This window comes from Zonotrichia albicollis, chromosome Z (assembly GCF_047830755.1).
Source record: "Zonotrichia albicollis isolate bZonAlb1 chromosome Z, bZonAlb1.hap1, whole genome shotgun sequence".
NCBI lineage: Eukaryota > Metazoa > Chordata > Aves > Passeriformes > Passerellidae > Zonotrichia > Zonotrichia albicollis.
The window spans coordinates 75,760,897-75,783,411 of NC_133860.1; the positions used below are offsets into that span (position 1 = coordinate 75,760,897).

A 22,515-nucleotide genomic window follows, 5' to 3' on the forward strand; every position below is an offset into this window, starting at 1 on the left:
TGGCAGTTTTGAACACCTCAAAATGTGTGCAGTGATTGAACATGATATAATGATCAAATGTCAGCCTTAGCTATTGTGAAATGGGTATTCCCCACAAGTCCTATGTTCAGTCTCTCTTCTCATTTCCTGACAGAGGAAGAAGTACCATGATATGATCAAGGACCTCTTTGTGGAAATAGGGTTAGGGGTCTTGGCAAATCAAGGTACATTCAGCTGGTTAACTCCTCTGACACACACTTGGTACCCAGAAATCATTTGTACCAGTTGAGTTTCTCTAATTGCTTACAGATCTAGAAGAAGTTTGTTTCACCAAAATTTATGTCTCCAGCAATAACCCTGTTTGGTGCAGAATTCACTTCTGTTTTAGATTTTCAGGGATAGAAAGAAAGAAAGAAAATATATATTAGGTCTTGGTTCCTTTGGTCATAAAATTACCCTAAGTATACATTCTGACAGTTTAAATTGTCAGAACGGAAAGAAAAAACTGTTTCTTGATACAGATGAATGTTTTCCCTTGTAATCTAACAACTAGAAACTGAATGGGTGTGTGGTTAATTTTAGACCCAAATCAAATACAGATCCCAAACCAATGTCTTACAGTCCTTTCATTATCTGAAAATAAAAGGCAGAAAAAACCAGCTGTCATAAATAAGTAATTATTTTAATTTTAATGCCATACTTCGTGACCTGACAGCAATTCTCCTAGTGGAACTCTGTCCTTTCACTTATCTGGTTAGGGGAGAAAAAAAAGTATAAATCATGTTAAAGTAATTGCACATGTACATGAATTCCCTGGAAACAAGATATCTTCACGCTGAAACAACTAGAGACTCTCCTCGCAGCCTGAACTCCGGGGAGATCTAGAGGGTGAAAATCACAGTTAAAACTCATGAGGAATCACATGCCGCCGTCGAAGAAAGGAACACGCAGACTTTCACCTCACTGACTTCGAGCTATTTTGCTGGATTTACAGCGTAGCCCGCTCCCGCGGTCCGTCCGTCCCAGCCCTGATGCTCTGAGAGGTCAGCGGGGCGCGGGAGCAGAAGGGGCCGGGAAGAGCGGAAAGCACGAGGGCGCGGAGGGCCGGAATCAGGGGCCAGGGGCTCGGGCCCCCGGCGGGCCGTCCGCAGGCAGGGGCCGAGCGCCCCGGCGGGCTCTGCGGGCGCAGCGGGGACGTGGCGTGCAGGGAGCGCAGCGGCGGGGGCGGCGCGGGGCCCTGGGCAGCGGGCGGGGAGCGGGGCCCGGCGCAGCCCCCGCACCGCCCCGCGGCTGGGCCGGGAGGATTACCGCCGGCGGCAGCGGCGGGGGGCCTCGGCGCAGGGACGGGAGAGGGGGATTAGTGTATTAGCGCCGCTTGCTCCTGCTCCCGGCTGGATCGGCTCCGAGACAGGGATTAGCGCAGCCAGCGACCACGAGGCGGGACTGAGACGGTGGGAAGGGGGAAAAGGCGACAAGAGGACGGCCAGCTGCAGCCCCCGTCCCCGCTTTCCGCGGGGGACGCGGGGATGCGCCCAAGGGGGAACGGCCCGCCCCGGCCCCGTGCGCAGGGCTTCGCTGCCGCCCCGGGCTCCGCAGCAGCCCCAGATCCCGCGGAGAAGCGGCGAGTCCTTCGGGGGACTGCAGCCGGCTGCCCCTGTCCCGCCCCGTGCTCTCGCCGCCGCCGCGGGCGTCTCCCCGCTCCTCGCCGCCTCTCCGCGCCCTGCCGGCGCGGAACGACCGTGATGGCTGGAGGCGGCGACAGCTCCGAGAAAACGGGCGATGGCAGGGGGCGGCGATTCCCTTCCGTAGACACCTGCTCGACGTAAGCCCAGTGACGCTCGGCACCAGCCCCAACGTGCCGCCGCCCACAGCGAGCCCCAGACCGACGCGCGGCCGCCCCGCTCCGCTGCCCGGTCTCCCTCACGCCTCGCCCGGATTCCCTCACGCCTCGCCCGGCCCCGCCCCTAGCCCCGCCCCCTACGGGGCGGGGCGGCCGTGCGCGTGCCCCGCCCGTGGCGGTGGGCGGGGCGGGGCGGGGAGCGGGGCGCGCCCGCCCGTCCGCCGCGCTCCAGTCCGGGCTTTGTCTCCGCCTCCGCCGGCGGAGCCGCGTCCCGGGGACAGCGGGAGGGCGGCGGGAGACGGAGCGGCAGCGGCGGGAGACAGGGACAGGCAGAGACGCACAGACAGCGGCTCCCACGTCCTCGCCGCGCACAGTCCGATGCCCGGCAGCTCGAGGCGAGCAGCGACTACGCTTTCCTGCCGTGTACCTCCAGCCTCGGAGTTTTCCTGAAGCAGCCGTCACACCGGGAGCACTTCTGGTAGAGAGGGACCAGGAGACCCCGAAATGACTTACCTCCAGAGGCTCGACTGAAGGGGACTTACTGGAGTGGAACCGTAGTGGAATTTGGGTCTGGAGAGGAGTTGCTAACGCTTTTTTTTTTTTTTTTTGCTTATTTTTTTTTTTTATTCTTCTCTCTGATCGCTCCCTTCTTCGTCCATCATTGGAAATGAACAAATTGCGTTTGCAATTCAGAAAGTAGAAATATTAAATATACCATCCCCTGGGAAGCACACATGTAGTAATGACAAAGGATTGCAAAAGAGAGAGTGGCTCCAGTTTCCCAGAGAGATCCCCTAAAATGGATTACTAAATGGGACACTACATCAGCTAGTTGTCCTCTAGCTGCCCAGATACATGCACCGAAAAGGTACAGTACCCCCCCGTCCGTACCCCTACCTTATGTTTTGGGATTGCTAGGAAGGGGAAGCTCACGGATCGCCCGGCCGGCTCGGAAGGAGCGAGGGTGGTGGTTTGAGGCGGGCTGATTTCTGCCTTCTGTCTCGACATCGTTTGCAGCGCCTAGGGAGGAGGATAGCCTCCCGCAAGTGTACACGCTGCGCTTGGTGTTGTCACTTTACCGGCATCTCGTGGCTTCATCTTTTTTTCCCTTTTTTATTTAACCCCCATATTTTTCTTCCCTTCCCCCCCCCCGCCCCCGACCCCAATTGCCTAACATGTTATCCTCCCTCCCCTAACCCTTGGCGGGCGCTGGGCTGGGGCTCCTCGGCTCCCATCCCCGAGCCCTTTCTGGCGGGGGTCGCGCCCGTCCGAGCACCGCGGGGAGCTGGGCACCGCGGGACGCCGCCGCCGGGGCCGCCGGGCATCGTGCGGGGCTGGGTGCCGGGGTCTTTGTTACAACAACTATGTGTGCGCTCCGTGCAGAGGCGTAACCCCGCCGTCTCTGCCGTTCCCGCGGTGTAGCTGGGTCGCGGCCGATGTGTTTCTTTATTGGTTTTTTTCCGAGGCTGGCGCTGCTTTTTGGGGGAAGTGGCCGGGAATCGAGGCAACTTCTTCCGCGGAGCAGCCCTAGACGCAGCCGCGGGCTTTGTTCGCGATCGCGGGCTGGGGCCGCGGGCTCACCTCCCCGCCCGCTCCCCACGGACAGTGGCCGCCCTCCCCTCCGCCCTGGCCCCGGTGAAGGTGGGCTGCCGGCCGCCCTCGCTCAGCCCCGCCAAGGGGCCTCTGGGGTAGGGATGCTCCCCGCCCCTTTCTGCCGGGCGCCTCAAGCCTCTTCCCCCGTGGGCCGGCGGCACTGCCGAGCCGCTGCTCCTTGGCCGGGGAGCGCCGGCAGACGGGCTGGGCAAGGCGAGACCCCTCCGTGGCCGCCCGGCGGGCGGGAAGCCGTGCGAGGCAGCGCAACTCTTCTCCCTCCGCCCAGCACTCGCCCTGTCGCTCCTTCAGCCCCTCTCCGCCCTCGGGCTCCGGGCCAAATGGGAGAAAAAGAGAAAGTTTTCTTAATGGCGAGTAGCAGGGCTGGCCCTCCAGGAGGGGCTCAGGCTGGCGACGCGGCGCCCCGCAAACGCCGCACGCCGGGCGGACCGCTGGGGCCGGGCGGGGACCGGCAGCGGGGCTCCTTCGTGCTGTGGATGCTGAGGCTGGGAGGAACGCCGAGGAGGCGACAGCGTGATGCTGAGGTGAGGAAAGGATGCCGAGCATGGAACAGGATGATGCTGAGCGGAAAGGATGCTGAGCAGGGAAGGGATTTCACTCTGCACGCACACACCCTGTCCCTTCTGTGCGCGGGCAGGGAAGGCTCCCCTGCCTCCGTCCTGCGGGGCGCTGGCACGGGGGGCCGCGGCGGGGGCTCGGGCAGCCCCTGGGGCGGCCGGGGGTCAGCGCCGCCCCTCGCCCCGCCGCCAGGGACGGCGGTGGAAAGTTTGGGTCTCCATCACGCGTGAGGAAAGTGCCTGCTTCTTGCGAGGGCCCTTCCTTCGTGCCTGACTGCCGGGCCGTCCAAGGGAGGCGTTCCCGAGGCTGGACCGGACAGCGTGCGCGCAGAGAGCTGGCGGGGAAAGCGGGGCTGAGGCTCAGCCCGGTCAGTTGCAGTGGAGATGTCCTTCTGCCTGTCGCCACCGCCTCTGTCCTGCCTGGCTCATCCCGGGGTGAGTCTCAAGGCAGTAACTGCTGGGTTTCCCTTAGACAAATGGCTCTGTCTTTTTCTAGCCTTGGCCGCTTGTTCAGGAGATAATTTGTTCTCCTGTTCCTCTCCCGAGATAATTGCTGCTTTTGAAGTTTGTAAACATGCGCGTTTGTGCCAGTGTCTGTGCAGCACGGATGTTTAGCTGCTGCAGAAAATTATTTCACTGATGGAACAGCAGAAGATAAAGGCTTTAGTTAGGTCTGTGATAAACTGTAAAACATACTAATTCCTGGCGCTGCAAGCAAGGTGAATGCTTCATTTTCTAAAGGCGCACACAACAGCATGCAGGTGTTGTAAATAACGAAGTGCTAAGGGTCCATAACCATTTTCTGTCACAGGGCTGCACGAAGTTGCTTATTATTTGACATAGATTCTTCTAACTTGTTTTGTATCATCCAGCAACGATATCGTTACTAAGTTGACCTCAAAGATAGTAGCTAAAGGTGTGATTTTCCTCACTGTCTTTGCAACAATTATTTCACGCTTTTGGTGTGCATTCATTAAATTTAAGTGTCATCCAGTAAACCATTCTGATCCAAGTAATCTTTACTTGGTGATTAAATCCTTTGACATCAGGATGACAAAGTCCAGTGCAGTCAGGCTCTTTTGATTTAAAATTTACAAATTCATTGAGATTTTGTAGCTTTCTCTCATGGTAAGATTTATGCAGCTATCATGCTCATACCATTTTTTTCAGATTACAAACACAAAGTGATCTTGCTGTTGTTAGCTTCTCTTTTTTTTTTTTCTTTAATTTTTTTTTTTTAATGAGACTGTTCTAGTGTATTGTGAGGAAATTCAGAAGCGCTCCAGCAAATCTGTTTCTTCATGGAATTGTTTTGAATATGGTTGAAGGCAAGTGCTACAGTATGATCGGGGAGGTTTGTAGTAGAAGAGTTGCCAAGGTGTTTCACTGTCTAGCGCATCCTTTTATCTCATAGGAGCCTGGTTTTAATATGGTAGCTTCTTATAAGTTACAAGACAGAGAGAACTGACTCTCTCTAAAGCCGAATAATTTCATGTGCATAAAAAAGTTGATTTCCATTCTCCACCACTCTTCACTGGAGAAAATCTCTGGCATTCATGGAAGCTTTGCACAGGAGCAGCACGCCCAGATGAGATTTCTGCCTAAATGCTAAAGAAAATTTTAAATAGTAAGTAATATTGTAATGTGTATTTGCAACATTTGCTTGTCATGTACTAGGCACCAAAGGCTTGAAGCGCAGGTGAATGCTTTCAGAGACTACAAACAAGGCAGTCACAGATATTCTGTGTGTTCTCAATTAGTCTACTTGAAAACTGTGTATTCTTGTTTAATGGCAAACCAGCCTTATCAACTGAACTCATACTACTTGAACCAAAAAATATTTGGGCACTGACATCTATGAGGAAGATGGCTAGTTAACATTTCTTCTAGCTGCTTGAAGATGAAAGTGAGTATCAGACATAGTCCCTTTATGTTTGCAAATAGAAGATTGCAGTTACTGGTGTTTAAGACTGAAGAAGGAGGTGGATTGGGCTGAGAATGAAGAGTTGCCTTCATTAAATTTTTGAAAGGAATTAAAAAAAATAAAAAAGAGAAAAAGGGAAAGACAGAGATCAAACTAATGACCTGTGAAAAATCCAGACTAGAATTGTTTGCATTAGAAAGGAAGTAGGTGATTGTGAACTTGCTTGTGCATGTTTTGTGAAGGGAAGGGGAAATTTGTCATCTTGTTTTGAAGAGCCATACATAAATACACATGAAAGGAGCTCACATGGTTTACAGCAGGGGAGACATAAAATGTTTTAGGATTAAATTGACCTGAGCTAATACATGTCTTACATCCAGCTTCTTTGCAAGAGCACATTGTTATACTACTGAAACAAATGTTTTGTGTATAGTACCTGATTCCCATATGCTGTAGCAGAATGCTGAAAACAAACAAGCCAGTAAATCCTGAAATTCTGGAAAACAACATTGAAATTTTATTAGATGCAGCATATGCTAGAGAAGTTGAACTGTACTAAACCAGAAGTTTTCACTATCACTATTTGATACAGATGCTGCAGTACTTGACCTGCTACTATTCATTTATTGATGAAGTAAATCTTTAGCCCTCACCTTTTGCAGTCCCATTCACACAAGTAAGCTTTGCTGACCCAGGAACGCCTTGCCTGCCGGAGTAATTTTCTAAGAGTAAATGCAGTTGCTGAAATATTACTTAAATGTGGACTTTTTTTGTGTTTAAGCCGCAAACTGAAAATACTGCTCTCTGCTGGGAATCAATACTTGTTAAGAACCTGAAGCTATCCTCTGAGTACATTTGGTCTGGCCTGATCCTTAATGTTATAAGTCAGACCTAGATCTGTGTGTCATGGAGCAAGTCACATCCAACAAATTGTGACAAGCTTTGTTTGACAGGGCAACAGAAAAATAAGAGTTATAAGTAATGCTTTTTACTGGAGACCATTTTAGAATTTCATATTCATAAATTTTGTGTATCAGGATTATTCTTAGGTGGGCAAGACATTTTGACAGCAAGATAAAGTCCGTAGCACAGAGTCCAACTGCTGATCAACAGCATGCAGTAACCATGAACAGCATTCTAACACAGAAGTAATCAGCTGAGGGAGAGCCTGGACCTGAGCCTGATAGATCTCTATAGGAATATTTTCATTTTTGGCCTGTTGCACCAGTTCTCTGAGTAAGGAACTGCTTAAATGTGCATAGGGTCTGTGGGGGTAAAAGTGGACTACTCCAGTTCAAGCACAAACCTGGCAGAGCAAGAGTCTGTATGCCTCTATTTTCTTTAGTGCTGTGTTACCCATGGCCATGGAAATAATTGAGTGTTTACTTTTCTGCAGTGTTAAGAGATCTCTAATTTTCTGTGGTGAGGGTTGCTTTGGTTTTTGGATCTTGATTGAAACATGTCAATATGGCAGCACATGCCCAAGGCATGGCTTTAGGTTTTAAAGGGAAGAGTGCCACCTACTGTGTTATAATTTTAGGTATTGCAGCTCCTGTGTGTCTTGTGGAGTTCCCAAGCTTCTCATTTGCCTATTTTATTCTGGCCTCTGGAAGATGTGAAAGGATTCAAAATTAAATGTAGCATGGGAATGGAGGGAGAGGAAAAACAGAAAATAAGCAAAAAATTAGGGTGTTCTGGAAGTCTTAGGAAGGGCTCATTGAAGGACAGGCTTACATAGAAACATTTGCAGTTTTTGGCATTTCTTATAAAGGCTGCTATTGCTGGAAACAGGGAAGGGGGTAAGAGAGATCTGTGCTTCCCCCCCATACAATAAAAATGTTCTCAGCTTTCATGCACCGGATGAACATAAATGAAGCTACCAGGTTTATGACCTTTGAAATCTCAAGTTTAACTCTGGCTATAGTTTAATTTTAAAAAAGTAGAATTTACTTAAAAAGACAAAACAAAAAAAAAACCAACAAAACAACAACAACAACAACAAACAGATTTCAGAAAAGGAGGAATACAAGAAAACCCTGAAAGAATCCTCCCGTAATTTGCTGAAAAATCTCATGAAGTCTTTCCTAGTATAGAACTGTTGTTATTTATCAGCCCAAAGGAGAGCCGTAATAATGCTTGATGTGAATTCAAAGTAATTTTTGTATGAAAGAAATTTTTCCCCAAGCCCCAGAGTGTTTCTTTAGTGGCTGAAATAGAGATGTAAAATAAAGCAGATAAACCAGCTATTAACAGAACTGCCAGTTGCTGTATCTCGAGAGTGAAGACATATGGTAAATTCACTACATTCAGTGATGACCTTTCCTTTAAAAATATCGTTAATAATAGGCACTTCTATGTAAAGTATTTATATAACATACTTGAAATTCATGTATCATGGACTACTCTGTGCCATTTTTGCTAGTGGCAGGTTTTTGGTTTGTTTTGGAGTTTTTTTTAGCTACTGACAAAATTGCTACTGAGGAGCTTTCCACAGCGGTACACTTGTGCAGTATGCCTGCAGTTCTGAAGTGAGAGTTTCCAGGGGCAGGTGCACAGCGTTGCTGCACCACTCTAACAGGACAGCATGGGCCCTGTCTTCAGGATGGGAAGCCTTTGGCATCATCTCCCTCGTCCTTCCCAGGCAGAGCCATGCCTTGACTGAAGAATTACACCCTTTCCATGAAGCAGGCAAAAACCCCCCCATCCCTATGTTTTTGTGATTTCTGTAACCCATTGTCTTCAGTGAAAACTTAGAGCTTATAAAAGTGGAAAAAAAGCCCCAATAGTTTTGTTATGCCCTTTCATATCAGTCTGAGAATATCTAGTTGGATGAAGACTTTTCTACCAGTACTTTTACTGGTGATAATAGCAGAAGTTTCATTATGTGCTTAAAAAGAAAAGGTATTCCTAATGGTCATTGATTTTGTAATGACCCTGATAGACCCAGCGACCTTCTAACAGTGAAAATGTGTGGACTATATAATAGCTATGGTTAGGCGTTCCAGTTCAGCAGATAGAAAAAATACTCTCCCATAGGAATTCCCAACACAATGGGAAAAACCGCATCCAACTGTATTCTTTATTGCAGCAAACATTATCTCTACTTTCCTGTCTATGTTTGCTCAGTTTCACTTAGATGTTCTATATATTGAATATTCTTCATATGGCTTTTGTACTTGAATAGAAAATTTCATATGTTGCTTCCTTCACCATTGTTCATGAACATTTATCCATTACTTGCTCTTGAGGCAGCCATTCATTGAAATGTAAATGAGATTTTGAACAGTTTATAGTTCCATAGGGGTTTTTTGTTTGGGGTTTTTTTTGTGGGTTTTTCTCATTTTTCTGCAGAAAAAAACCTGTGATTTTGTTGATGCCTTTCAAAATCTACTTTTTATTGGTAGATTGAGATGGATTCTATGCTAATTCCTACTGCATTCCTGAATTATGGCCTAGCAAGGCACTGTCGCTGGGATCTTCATCTATTAATCATGGAGGCTGCTTTCTTATTCGGTTGCCATAGTTTCAGTGCCTCAGATAGTGTTGGGGTGCCTTGGGAAAGGCTTAAGATGCATTCGGACTTGCAAGCCTTGCAGTTATTTTGGCAGTAGGAGAGCTCGGATGGATCAAGAGAGCAGCATCCAACATTAGTCAGAGTTGGATTAAAGGCGGAAACTTCTGGATATGTCTCTCTGGACCTTGTTATGTGAATGTCCAACTGATACTAGCTCCCAAGATTTGCTTTTTGTTTTGTCTTGATGGTAAAGTCGCACACTTCAGAGACTAATAGCTAGAACAAAAAAGGCTTTTCATTAGTTTTTCTGATAAATGGTTGGGTAAATTAAGGCATTTAGGATTCCCTAAGCAATCCAGGTAATTTCTTTTACTTCCCTTTTAACCTAGCTACATACAGTATTATACCATGTTTGAGACTGAGTTAATGTTTATTGCTACTTTAAATTTAATAAGACAATAAGAACCTTTTTGTTAGCTGCAGAGCAGCTTTCATTACCAAGTAGAAAAGAGGAAATTAACTTTTTTCAGACAGAACTAAAGCTCTTTCAGTGCTGTGTTGGCATTGGTAGTATTTTTTCAACGATGTTTCAATATTTGTTCATAAACTCAGCATTAAAACATACAAGCTTTCAGAAATATAGAACTGTGAGATGTTAGAAATAGCTCTTTTGATGAGTGAGAAAAATGGTAAAGTAGGAAATATGTCTAACAGGAAAGTAGCTGAAAGACTAACTATCTTCTGTTTACAACAACAAAAAACCAGTCTTGACTAATCAAATCAAAGTACAATATCAAAACTATGTACAGTTGAGATTAAAGAATTCCGTATAATTTGAATTAATCAGAAAAACAGCAACGTTTTTGCTTTCATATGGTTAGTTTGCACTAAAAAATTAGTTCTAAATCCTCAGCTTGGGACTTTACAACCCAGTCTTGTCAATTTTTCAGGTGAGATCAACAAGCAGATTGAGAACATGAGCCTGTTACATGTAATCCTCAGGAGCCCTATGAATTGAACTAATGAAGTCCAAACATTTGACATTAATTTTAAATTTCATTTGTTGGTAGATGAACACAAAATCTGTATTTGGAATTTTATATTTTCACATAAAATGGAATCTTCTGGTCTATAATCTTCCAGATCTGTGTTGAATACACGTATTTTGTGTAAAATTAATCCCAGTCTTTTTCCTGATAAACTCAGAATGCGCATGTGTCTGTTAGACTGACAGAATGTTACACCTCCATCATTTTTTATTTCCCTTTGAAAGGAAGGTAGCAATTGTAATAGTGAGGAAATATCTTGGGTCAAAACTGTAGATGTACAAATTCTGTTGTGCTTTTTTTCCTCAGACTTTATTGTATTCCATTTAGTTTGAGGTAGGGTATAGGATCCCGCTGCACAGAGATTTAATTAAGCAGTTCTGTAAGGAACATTTGTACCTTCTTTAACAATGGTGGTTTTTTTTTTTTTTTCTTCCTTGCTATTTATTTTTTGCTTTCAAGAAACAGAGAAGTGAGTGATAAGTCAATACTCAGTATAAAGAGCCTGTCTGTTGGAGGGTAAAAATGCATTTCTACTCAGCACCTATGAACAAGCCCTTACACCATTTAGACTTCAGTACAAAACTACAGAATTATTTAGGTTGGAAAGGTCTTTGAAGATCATGGAGTCCAATCCTTAATCTAACACTGCTGAGTCCACTACTAAACCATGTACCTAAAGCCTACATCTATACACATCTTTTATATACCTCTGTGTATCTTTTAAATACCTGAGCTGGTGACTCAGACACTTCACTGGGAGTATTTTCCTTTCAGTTTGCTTATGGTTGATAATACATATTCTTCTGCATCCCCAAAAAGATGAATTTTAGCACCAAATATACTAATCTTATCAAGAAAAGAAAACAATAATTCCTATGAAAGTAATTGTTGTGGTTTTGTCTTTTAAGCGATGTCACAGCATTTGCTTTGCAAATCTCATATTCGCACAATAGCATCTTGAGCTACCTGAATGTTCCTGGGAGGCTGGTGCTTGTCTTGGGCCGAGTGCTCATGAGCAAACCGATGAGAGGGAACTGTCCCTGTTCAGCCTCAGAGCTGGAGAGGGTGGATGGGGAGGAGTGCTCGGAGGGCAGCTGGAGCTCTGGGTTTGTGTGGGAATTCTGCCTCAACACACCACGGCAAGGAAAAGGAAGGGATGGCACGCCTTTCCCGACAGATGCTCCACACGTGGGGCACAGCCTGGTGTCGTTGCCTGTGGGCAAGAGTCCCACAGGATTATCTTCCTTGAGTGGTACTTCACACCGTGAACATGGCGAAGTGCAGCCTCGTATTTGAGTAAAAAATGCCGTTTTATTATAGAGAGGATTAGAGGCTGTTCAACTGCTACCTTGAACTTTGGGTCATAGTCTTTATATTACTGGCTTTTCATCAGAGCTCCCTAATGAAAGAGGGGCATCATGCATTAAAATCAACTTTTGAATTTAATTTTCTGTATGAACAGAACTTGGTACTATGTGTATAAACTTCTAATGGCATTCAACCCATTCCACTTCTGAATAATTTGTACTCATTAATTACAAATGCACGGCTTTTGCAATTACAACTTACTGATCCAAACCGTATTAAATCAGAAATGATCACAGTTAAATTGATTTTTTAAAAATTTCCTGTACTCTGTTATATGAGGATGATTACGTAACATCTTGTAAGAACTGTGTCCCTGCAGTAGAACTTTGTTTTCTAGAAATACATTGTTCAGAATTTTTGTTTTGGGATTTGATTTGTTTGTTTTTGGGAAGAAATTTAAGTGGAGAGTTATATGAGGTTTTTTGGAGAAGTAAGAAGACAAACTTTAAAGTAGTGGTGCTTTAGGATGCCTTTTTTTTTCATCCAGTGAAATTATTCTTTATTTGGAATAGGAATCTGTTTTTCTTTAAAAAGAAATTAAGAACTAAATCCTTAAAGATCTGCTCTGGGAAAAGGAAAGATTTTTGCATGAGCTACTACAGTTCTTCATTATTATCTGCAAGGTGTTTCCTTTTAATTCTGTTGTAGGGAAGTTCATCATGTTCAGAAACTGATTAATTATATCACGAGATGCGTATATTTCAGGGTGGTGTCGTCTTTTTTGCTTTATCCTGTTCTGTGCGTAAGACCTAGACATGCTGCCAGAACACTTCCTTTCCCAAGATAAAAAAAAAAAAAAAAGAGATCCTGTTCTCGTTCAACAACACATGTAGTCCAAAAGGCAAATTTAGCCAACATTGAGCTAATGGCCTGAAGGTGTGGGATGAAGGCTGGTGACTGGATGATTGTGAGAAAAATGCAGTTTTGATTTCTCAAAACATTATTAAGAGTACTACTTACATGTGTTCAAGTGACTATCAGAAAAAAACTTTGAAAATATAAGACAACTTCTACATTGGAGGAAGTTCTCTGACGCATTAATTTTATTTCCTTTTCAATGTGCCTTTTACCATTGTAACTATTTGTTTTTGTTTGTGTTCACCTTTGTCATAATCTCTCTTGTGTAGCTGAAATCCTGGCGATAGCATCATTTGCCAAAAAAAATAAAAGGAAAAACCAAAAAAAAAAAACCACAAAAAGACCCCTAAAGAAATAACACACAACTCAAGTGTTGTTTATGTGAGAAAGGCAATTCAGCCAGGTCCTTCCAGATATCATGTTGATATGATTAAATGCTGTTGATGTTCTGCAAAGGGATGGAAAATGTAGACTATATCATGCCTGCTGATGTTTGAAGTGGTCTGTAATAACACTTTCATTGAATTACTTTCAATGGCAAATCAATTCATTATGCTTTTTAATTTTTTTTCCATAAATGGTCAGTAATCTTTTTTAGATGGAAGCAGATAAAAGAATTCATTGTTGTCATAGGTAAAGAACTTAAGGAACTTTTCAAAACCTAGAACATCTACACAGATGCTTAACTACCTCATTTTTAGAAGGACAACTCCTCACCTCCTCCTTTGTGCCAGGCTCCAAATATCAAACTATCTACTCAAACGAGTGCCCCTAGTTTAGATGGACATGTCATCACAATCAATTGCATTGCTTGTGTGTATAAATGAAGAAGAGCTGTGTGGAGACAAGAAAATACAGGTTAGCAGGATCTAACTTTTGGGTTGTTGGCATCAAACAGAAAATTGAGGGCACGGTTTTGCTTCAGATTGCATCTCCATGCTTATTTTATTAGGCATGGAGTTTGTCTAGAAGAGCTAACCTCTGATTTGTTAGTATTGGTGGCATAAATCTTTCTGACTTCATTAGGAGTCATTAATTGGTGATTTTTTTTTAAGAACTTAAGTCACAAGCTCAAAATACAAATAGCAATTAAAAAATATCAAAACAATCAAGAAGGCATGGGACTGCAATGGATCTGTAAACTGAATTAGCATTTTAGCTTCAAAGATTCAAGTACTGGAAATTTTTCAACAGCAAAGCAGAGAATGTGTTAGTAGGGGGGCTGGTGTGCTACTTTGCTGCTGCACCGCCTGCTTCTAGATAGTCGTCGTATGACAGCCTGCTCTAACAACTACCCACATTTAAATAGCAGGGTTGTGTAAGAACGAACACAACACATTTACCGAAATACATTTATGGTGGGGAGAGCCTTAAATATTCCAGCGGGTGGAATACACTGAGAGAGAATGTGCCGCATTTTCATTAGACTGCGCGTCAAATCTTGGAAAGAAGGCGCAGTAACTTTGCTTCCTGTTACAGAGCGGCCCTGTAGATTGCCGCAGGTTTCAAGGGAATAAGAGCATTCCCTTTTTGACACAGTTTTTAACGCAGGGGTACGGCTGTAACTGATGGTGTGATGGCTGGAGGAGCCGGCGGAGAGCTCGGTCACACACGTTGTGACGCTGGGTGGGAGAGGCGCTTGTCGGCTTGCCCAAGCTCGCCGGGAGCCCGCTCGGCGCTGTCTGCGGGCGCTTTCCTCCGCATGCCGCCTGCCCTCTTGTGTCTGAACAGCTCCGTGCAGGCTCCGCGGGCGGCCGGGGGACTCCGGGAGGGAACGAGCGGCGGAGACAAACCGGGAGGGAACGGCCGAGAAGGCGCCGGGGGAGCGGCGATGGACGCGGGCCGCGCTCTGCAAGGCGCTCCCTTTGCTCTGTGTGTTTGTGTGTTTATGTGTGTGTGTGTGTGTGTGCGCCGTCCTGCTGCTTCCTCTGCAGCGTGAAAAGCAGAATCGCCTTCTGCTTTCCTTCTGTATACAGAGGCAGGAAAGCCAGAAAGTGGGTTAGCCAAACTGATGTGCAAAGAAGCTCTAGGAGTGAATCTGAAGCCTCTGATGGGTAGAGGCTGTAATGCATATGATTAAAGTGAAACATGCTGCCTACACAGAGAATCGCTAACAAGATTCTTTCACAGCTTTCATGTCTCAGCCCCGCTTTTACAGAAAATAAATTCATGTTTGTTTCAGTGGGTGTGCCGTTTTGCTCAGCCCTACAGGATAGATAAGATGCTCAAATAAATGCAACCAATTGAACACAAAATAATGCAATTTGCACTGAGTAGAACAAGGGCTGTGCTTATAAGCAAAACAGTGCCCCAGATTAACATTTGCTTGGTTTATCTCGAGTGTCTTTTCTCTTAGTGCTTTATTGTTCAGTACTAATAGGGAAGGGAGGCTAAAAGCACATTAAGTTAAGGCAAATTAGTTGGGGGCAAGGAGGAGAGGAGAGGAGAGGAGAGGAGAGGAGAGGAGAGGAGAGGAGAGGAGAGGAGAGGAGAGGAGAGGAGAGGAGAGGAGAGGAGAGGAGAGGAGAGGAGAGGAGAGGAGAGGAGAGGAGAGGAGAGGAGAGGAGAGGAGAGGAGAGGAGAGGAGAGGAGAGGAGAGGAGAGGAGAGGAGAGGAGAGGAGAGGAGAGGAGAGGAGAGGAGAGGAGAGGGATTTCATGTCATTTAAACATATTTTTTTTTGTCTCCTCTTGAAACAGAAGCATAGATATTGCTGCAAGCCATTTAGTAGTTTCTGGCAGTAATTCTACCACATCCTCTTGTTCATATGAAGTATATTTTCTGTAGCTTGAAAGAGTATTTAAATACTCTCTCATGTTTAAAGAGCTTCCAGAATTATCTGAAGTCTTTGCAAGATGCAGAAAAATAGACTTGCAGCAGCTGCATGTTATTACAGTATTTAGAAAAAAAAAATAAAGAAGCCATAATTCAAGTAATTATTTTAAAAGCAGTTCTAAAAAGCAGTTCTAAAAACAGCTAAAAATGGGCTTGATCCGTAAAACAAGGGTACCTTTAACTTTCAATTGTCCAATAATTTTTTAATTATTATTATTTTCTTGATTATTCTACTGTTGTGCATTTATATAAGAAATTTTACCTCATGTCAGTCTCATGTAAACTCAGGGGTTATTTCAAATAATTTCATTTGTGTCTTCCTTGATACATAACATCTTTAAGTCTTCATTTTCTTAACCATAGTCATTATGGATCCAGGGAGGATAAAAATGTGGATTTTGAAAGGTTTTTTATGTAGACATCCAAGAGTTACTTATGCATTAAGGACTCAAGCCCAGGTGTTCAAGTCTTAACAAAAAAGGAGGTTTGCATGTTCTGGGGTTTTGTTTGTTTATTTGTTTGGTTGTTTTTTACTTCAAAGCAAAATACACATAGAAAAGGTTTTGTGTTTGGACTAATTGGGCCCCCAGGCCTGCTGATCTCTTCAGGTCCCCACTGGCTGAGAAATCAGCAGAAGGACACAGCTGGCTGATCAAGATGCCTATGGTCACATACATTGATTTTAGGCCTCTTCTGGCTTTGAACCTCTGTGTGTTGTGCCCCTCCCCGAATCCATTTTGCCAGGGTACTGTGGATTTGTATCTGGGGAAAGCCTTTCGGAAACGTGGTGTGTTTGTACTTGCACCCTGCAATTGCTCTATGGACAGCTGCTTGCTTCTGACCTGAGTTCACAACTTTATCCACTGCTCAACTCACACCTCAAGTCCTAGATTTGCACACCTGCAGGTGTTGGTTGGAGAGGACAGATGCTGTCAAGCAGCTGGCATTGTGTGTAGAAGGAAGGAATGTGTTCACAAAGAAAGCTCTTAGTTCTTCAGCCTCATCTGAGCAGGTCTCACTTTAAAAAAAAATAGCTAGTTTTTCATGTTTCAATATGTCATGACTAAAATGTCTGGAGACATTTTACAGATACAGCTCAAATGTATACACAAACAAAACAGATTTGCCAAATGAATCATAAAATACTCTAGCTTTCCCTTCCTGAGTACATCATGAAGATGTTGCGTGGGAAATCCATTGGTGATGCATGGAAATTCATCTGCAACGTAGATATTTCCCGATATCTTTACTCACACTTGTTACCTGATGATAAACCAAACTTTGCATTTGTTTATTTAGATGTCTACTTTGTGCAGGCTCATAACTTCAGGTCTGAAGAAGGCAAGTCCACAAACCGCAAACTCAAGCCATCTGCCCCAAAGCCATCTAAATATTCACTGAATAGCCTGGAAAGCAGGGAGGCTGGAGAGTGTGTTGGATTTTGGGGACAGCAAACACAACTGATGAAGAATGTGCTGTAGCCCCAGTCACCCTTCTGAGTGTGGTGCATCAGCAGCCCTGGCTCTGTGGGCAGCACGCTGCCAGCTCCAGCTCAGGTCTCACTGATTCCGACAAGGAAAAGCGCTTCCTGCAGCAATGTGGTGAAACCAGCTGGAATGAAACACAAGTGCCACTGAGTGACAAGGTGGCTCGTACTAACTAGTTAGACTGATTCTCTTTTAAGAAATAAGTGGGATGGTTAGTGAAATTTTATAATACACTCATGATGGAAACTGTGATCTCCCAAGCGTATACAGAGTATTTCCAATCAACATCAACAGGTGAAACTGTGTGAAACAGAGTCAATGTCTTTGGGCACGTTGTTGACATAAAAAACACTAGGACATCTTAGAGTCGCTCACATCATTCTGCTTAAAACTTAATTTCAACTTTATCTTATACTGTGAGATACAAAAAGATGAAACTTATTTCTGGAACCTACCGGTCTAAATGGAAAACTAAGGACAAAACGTCTCCCTTAACTGCAGGAAAAATTCTCACTTTTTATCAGTTCAAATGAAGCCCTTTCCTGGAACTGAATGTATTATGCCTAATGCATATTCTCAGCCTTAACTCAGCAGGCAAAAGATGACAAGCTGTGTTGTCCTGCTTAAGGATATATCGGAGGAGAATAAGTAATAGAGAATTTATCTACTTCAATATTTGTGGTGTCTTTGAAGTGCTAATAATATTTGTAAAAGTTTATATGTCAGGTTAACGCCTGCTCTATGAGCTTGCAAGAGATTGCAAGCAATGAATAATTTGCAGATTTATTTTTTTCTCCATATTAAAACCACTAAGATGGTCCCAGCTGAGGTGTCACTTTAACTTAATCACTTTTTTTTTTTAACTGAATATTCAGTCAAAGTATTTTAATAATGAGAAGTTGTTTCTGACAGATGCTTCCAGTGAATTAAATTGAAGTTAAATTTATGGAGTCATATCAGTGCTTTTGTTACGTGTAACCTCTCAAAAACATTATCTTTGAAAAAATTACATAAAGACTAAGTCAACAAGAAACCAAAAACCTTGAAACTATGAGTGGATGCAGCTGTGCTACCATACTACTCTTGCTAGCTCCCAGCTTCCCCCATGAGTGATGGGACAAACACAGATGTTTGAGTAATTTTTAAGGAAAAAAATATTATAGGAGGCAAGGAAAGTAGTGTAATGTCAAAGGTGAGAAGCGGAAGATTTCTCAAAGGAGATTCTAAGGGAATAGGTGTAGGTATATGGTTAGACTGGTACAGAGGGACAGCTGAAGTGCCAGGGGAGAGGAGGGCAGGGTGAAAATGCTCTCTGCCTTACAAAACAGCAGTATGCTGTGGGATGACTCCTTTCTGATGAGCTGTGATCATCTAAAGTGTAAAGGATGCTTGGAGTGAAAAAAACAGATGGCATACGGGATATGAAGTGGAATCATTTGTCTCTCTGCCTGATTTCTCTACCCCTCACATAGAATTTGGTAGGTGGGGGAGAAAAAATGTCCGGATGTGATTCTTCTCCATCCCCCCTTGCTCTCAGAAATCTCACGAGACTCCCAACTTCTCTCACAAACTATTAGTAAAGAAAGTTTCCATCACTGCCAAAGATTTTGAGAGATTGGCTTGGAGAAGTGTTGCTTTCTGTGAGGAAAAGAGGTTGACACAGAGGAATGCAGAGGTAGACATTAAAAACAAGGACAGTAAGCAATTTAGTTGTACTAAGTCTTGGGCAAAGAGGTGGAAGGAGGCTTCAGAATTTGTGTGTTTCAAGGGAAGTAGCTAATGGGCTGTGTGATCTTCTTGCCAGGCCTGTGGTGAGCTGACATGTTTCAGCCATGAGGAAAGGGCATTGGCATCACCCGTTGCAGCTGGCTGGTCAGCTGCCTGGAACAAGTTCATGGCTTTTGGCCAGTTTCCACTGAACTAGTAAAGCTGCCTTTAAAAAAACCTCTGCACCTGGCACTTTTCAGGAAAATAGTTGGTAGACTTATTGGAGAAGAAGGCTGGCGAACACAGGCATTAAATGCCCTAAAAGTTGGATTTTGGTATGTTGTACCTTTTTAAAAAAATAGGAGCGTGTGTTTTTTAAAAGAGAGGATTTGTGGATGGGGAAGGGAAGGGGAGAAGCTGGTGACTCTGGAAGCAGGCAGACTCCAGGTCTCTGCTGGATCCAAAATTCTTGCCAAGATGAGCAGGGCTTGTCTTTGTACAGACAGCCAGCACAGGGCTGATCTTTGCAGTGCGGGAAGAGTAACGTGGATGGAAGGACCATCCCTTTGCGAAGTGACTCTGACACTGTGGCTGTAACTGCAGATATGCCAGGAGCCATGTGAAGTTCAAAGCCCCTTTTCCAGCTCCAGACCTGGATGCCTACAGAGGGGAAACCTGCTGAGCAAGCCACTCCAGAGCACACCAGGAGTGTGTTATACTGGCTGGGTAGTACCAGGAGGCAGGGCAGGATGTATAGTGACTCTGCCTGTGTCGTGACGAACGTGAGCAATCTGGTGTTTGTCACAGGTCTTAAAACTAAAACTGAGCATAAATAAAGAACCCTACCACAAGTGAGCAGGGTTTTTATAGTGGTTTCCAGGAATGAAATCAAACCTAAATGCAAGGGAAATATTCTCTGCCATATTCAAAGTTTGTGTACAGAATGTTTCAAATAAATGCTCTGTAAAAATTATTTAATTCTGCTGTGATTATGAACTTGCACAAACATGCTGTTTCACATTACTCCCTTAAATAAATTTGATTAGTAACAGCTGTGACTACATAAGTACCCCAAATTTTATTTTCTCAATAGAAAAGGGTTGAAGAAATCCTCAAATTATTGTAAATTAAGATTTTGTTGGTATTTTAAGCTAAGATATCTTCAACAACAACCATCAATAATAACGTGAACATGCTCCTTGGAGGGGCTGCAATTAACTGCCTTTAGTTCAGACAAATAGTTTTTTCAGTTCCTGGAGCACTCTGTGAGTATTAGCTACTTTGTGCTGAGCAAGTACTAAAATCTAACCAAGTAATAAATGGTGCTGCTCAGTGACAGGCTGTTTGACCCAGAAGCAGGCTGCTGAGGCTGCGTTGTGAGCTCTTCCCTTTCACCACGCAGACTAGGTGCAGACAGTCATCCCCTCCTACACACACGGGTATTGCATATGTTTTCTGATGGTAATGTTTGTTTACCACTTGTGACTGTGTTGGTTTAGGCACCGTGCAGGGCTCTGTGGGACAAGGCAGCGTCCGCACGCTGCAGACAAGGGCTGTCCTTCTCACTCATTCCCCCTGCACACAGAAAATGTTCCCAGCTGGTGGAGCAGGGATGTGCTCTGCCACCCGTGCTCTGTGCCCCCCAAAGATGCCAAATCTCACTTCCCATCACGGTGTGCTGCAGAGTTACACCTGCATTAGAGGACAGGCATCCCTGTACCCAGTGCTGCCATGTGCTGCTGCCGGCACTGGCTGGCTTTCTGCATGTGTGACTGCAACCCACTTCTCTGCAGTCCTTGATGTCAGCAAGGGCTGCAGGCAAACTCTCCTGTGCAGCTCTTCTGCTAATGAGCTGGTCTGCTAATTAAATAGAAAGGCGTATTTGGCAGTGTCTTTGATATTTATTCTCAGTATGGCCCTTTTGACTTGTTTAGGATTTCACGGTGGTCTTGAGGGAAAAGATGTGGTAAGCAATTGCTGAGTTTGTATTATGTTTTATCAACATTGAAATAAAGTTTGTGAAATACTGTTTTGTTTCTTCTAAGCCAGATAATGCAATATCACTTTTAAAAAAATTAAGAAGGGGGGAAAAAAGTAAAGATAAAGCTTAATCCAGACCACATGTAGAATTCAGAAGAATTTTTTAAAAAGTCATGTGGGAAGGGCCTTTTTTAATGTTTTTGTGTATGCCATATGTGCTCAGTGATGTCCATGATTAATGACAGTCAGAAGTTAAATAGCATTTATTGCACACTTTTGACCACCTTACACGTACTTGCTAATTCTTCTTCTAGATTACTTTTGACTATTTCAGCCTTTTTGAACAGCTTTAGGCAGATGGCATTTTCTTACAAGGAGAAAAAGCATCAAACAAACAAACAAACAAACAGCCCACTCTGGGACAGGAAGATTGACTTTTTACAAATGAAAACTCAGCAAATGAAGAGTGTCCCATCCGGATGTACATTTGCCAAGGGTAAAACACATTTTTTTGCTGAGGCAGGAAATAGGTTTAAAGCTGAGATCCTCTGATCTGGTAGGTTGAGAGGCAGATGGCTGGACCCCCAGGTGATTTGTATCTGCTCACTCACTGCTCCCTATCAAGCACAGTGCTCTGCAGTATGCAGTGACAGAGATTTCCATTCCTCCAAGGAGAAACGTGCTGTTTGCCTCCTAGCCATGTGACTTACAGAAGTTCCAGAAGTATAGCATTAATGTGCTTAAAAGAACCCCCAGACTGGGTCATTTTGAGGCTTAGAATTTTTAATTAGTTACAGATTTTTCCTTTTTTCCCCTCTTTACCTACCTTTGTAAACAGAGGCAAGGTAGCTAAAGCACTAAATTTGTATGTTCACATATATGTAGAAAATGGCACAAAGCCATAAGACATTTTAAATTTGTGAAACGCTAGAAGTATTCAGTAATGCTTCTGTTCTTGTCTCTTTTCTCGAGGCCTGTTCTTGGTTGCTGCCAAAAATGGGATAGCAGGGGAGGTGAGCTGGTCATAATCGCCAGAGCCCCCATTCCAGTGTTCTGATGTTATACAGAGAGTTAGATGGGTGCGCTTGTCTGCCGTTCAGCTAAAGATTTACTGGTGGAGTTCTCTAGGCAGACTGAATGAAAAAAATACAATGTTGCTACTCTGGCTCTTTGCTGGAAACAAGCAACAAAATAATAAAGGGAAATTTGAGGTTACCACCAGCCAATGTGGTAAGACAATAATTTCTATGGACATTCCACACAGCCTTATGACTCTGGCTTCCCACAGTTAACTTCAGGATGCTAATTTCAGGAGTTGGAATTAAAGGACTGCTGATTAGCAGTGTCCAATAACACCCGAGAGAGTGGATCCATTTGTAACCTTTTGTCAGTCCTGGTAAGTGCTGCGGACTGTGTGGCAACCGTCCGGCTCGATGGTGCGTTTCCAGAGATCAAATGGAAGCAGGTGCTGCTTACTTTTGTGTCTTCCCTGTGAGAAAGTTTCAAATTCGGAAATAGGCATTAGGAATAAATTGCATTGAGATTATGAAAATCTGAAGACATCAGAATTTGTAAAAGTTGTTGAAGGATATGTGTATGTTCCATAAGATGAGCTTTCTACTTGGTAACTCATTAATATTCGGTGTGCATTAGGACTGATCTAGACTTTGTAAAGTAAAATGGAAATGTGGCTAAATAATTTTTCTTTGTACAACTATGCAGAAAAAGAAGTAATTATCTGAGACCTGTTTTCTACCTGTACATGGGAAAACTGGAAGCACAGGGAAGGCACTGTGCCTACAGTTAT

General features: G+C 44.2%; 1 protein-coding gene across 8 annotated transcripts in view; it reads left to right on the forward strand.

Moving 5' to 3' along the window:
* The first annotated feature begins 1,002 nt into the window (after positions 1-1,002).
* SEMA6A (semaphorin 6A) overlaps positions 1,003-22,515 on the forward strand; it is a 121,570-nt gene continuing 100,057 nt past the window's right edge. For 2 of the 8 annotated variants that reach the window (XM_074532822.1, XM_074532821.1), the window contains exon 1: positions 2,064-2,687. The gene's annotated coding sequence lies outside the window, so the exon portion shown is untranslated. Of the gene's footprint in view, positions 1,023-2,062; positions 2,688-3,812; positions 3,955-4,168; positions 4,423-22,515 lie in introns of those variants that run through there. The other 6 variants (XM_074532820.1, XM_074532818.1, XM_074532824.1 and 3 more) reach the window with 6 other exon arrangements.